Genomic DNA, 1,900 nt, shown 5'->3' with positions numbered 1-1,900 from the left:
TCGTGTCGTGAGCTTACCGAGCCTGATTTAATTAGAGTCCACAGATTATCTGGACCTTGGAGGATTGAGCACTCCTTATTCTAATTATCAATATTCTGCCTGGGCTTATAGTCGAAATTCAGCGACTAAATTTCTTATTATTATCTATGCCGCCCAAGTTATGAGGCTTAGCATCTCCAGACCACAATTTTATTTATATATTAGGTTGCAAAGATTTTATCATCTTTAAAATAAAAATGAGTCGAGATAGGCCTGGAATCTTAGGTTATTTTTTACCTTTTATGATTTTAGAAATGTTATTGTAAATAGTAAGTAGTTTTCACTTTTACCACAGTTAATTAGCCCAATTTTCGGTTTAGCCAACAGGGTGTTCGGGACCCTTAGAATAGATTGGTAAACAGAAATGAAAACTCTAATAACGAAGCCTTGCCTATTTCGACTGATTTTTACCCAAAACATTATTTTAAACCCTTTTTACTTTCTCTAAGAGGAGATATTTACAAATTCATCTTTGTAATATTTTTATGATTGTGGCCTACTCGCTCGCTTGTGTTATAACCATATCATTTATATTTCTGTGAATATGTCTGACATGCCTTGCGCAGGCTTACATAGGTTATAATATCATCATCAATAACTTGACGTCAGTTTGTGTACGAATCAAAGATTCTTTGGCACACCTTACGCAGGTGGAAACATGGCAGCCTTGCGCAGGCTTAGATAGGTACATAATATATTGGTTTTATCACAAATAACATGACGTTAGTTTGTGAACGAATAAAAGATTCTCTTAGGCACACCTCACGCAGGTGGAACCATAACAGACGTAGGTTTAAGAATATCATTCAAATCAAATACCCTGTGGGTAATATTCCCTTAGTTGTGGGTTCCTTGCTCGACAAGGTGAAAGGCTTTAAGCAGGCTTTAACAGGCACTTTTAGAGAGTGTCATTCACGGTGACGCGCAGATTTGCCAAAACTAAACTTTAACTCTACAGTTAACTAATATAATTTGACAATATGAACCAAATCATGCGTCTTCGTCAATGAATCAATCTAAAGATTCCCGTATCGTTAATACCCTTCCAAATCACAGGCTTCCGATTTTATTTGAAACGTTTACAAGTGTACTATTTATGTAGGTAGGTAGGTAGGCTTAAGAATTGACCCTCTTGTATGTAGTTACGTATAGAATTAATAATCAAATTATTCAAATCCAAAATAACACAAGCACATATAGCAACTACATGCAAGAGTTCTTTCCTTAACCTTTTTAGGCTGTAAGTACCTGCTAAGTTATTTATTTAAGTAGGTACCTATTTTTAAATCAAAGATCTAGTTGGAGAGATATAAGTTGGTAGATAAAGAGTGAAATACTTCACGATTTCGCATGTCATTCTTGCGCAGAGCCATGCTAATCTCTCTCTATGTCTAGTCAGATTTAAGTTTATGTACTGCCGAAGTACTCACTTTCCACAAAAATAAATGCAATGTTTGCGATGTAGGTTTGTTCGTTACCTTGTGTCCCTCAGAGCGGAAATAGAAGCCCCGCGAAGCGGGGCTTCGTCGACTCCTAAGCGGGTACACATTATTTATCAGCAAGTTTATTACCAAAAAATAAATTTTGCAATAAATATTATATTAACCCGGAACGGGATAAAAAGACAAATTGCTGATAGATACTTGGACAGATAAAACCTACACGTCTATAAGCTTCTACCTTCATACGTAGGTTCTGCGTAACACGTATTAACTATCCGATCCTTTCGTATTCGAAAACACAAATCACTTGAAAACTGAAGGGTATGCCTCCACAGATCACCATTTAAGTATTATAATTTCAACCGTTATTATACACACACACAAAGATTTAAACTAACAAGACTCTGAAGAGACTTAAT

General features: G+C 35.8%; 1 non-coding gene across 1 annotated transcript; it reads right to left on the bottom strand.

Moving 5' to 3' along the window:
* Positions 1-1,361: 1,361 nt before the first annotated feature.
* Positions 1,362-1,465, bottom strand: LOC134803611 (U6 spliceosomal RNA). Its single transcript, XR_010146007.1, has one exon. It is a non-coding gene; the product is annotated as a U6 spliceosomal RNA (small nuclear RNA).
* Between the last annotated feature and the right edge of the window lie 435 nt (positions 1,466-1,900).

The sequence above is a fragment of the Cydia splendana genome, chromosome 26, assembly GCF_910591565.1.
Source record: "Cydia splendana chromosome 26, ilCydSple1.2, whole genome shotgun sequence".
NCBI classification, from domain to species: domain Eukaryota; kingdom Metazoa; phylum Arthropoda; class Insecta; order Lepidoptera; family Tortricidae; genus Cydia; species Cydia splendana.
The sequence above is the reverse complement of the archived record's forward strand: the minus strand, read 5'-3'. Positions and strand labels throughout refer to the sequence as shown.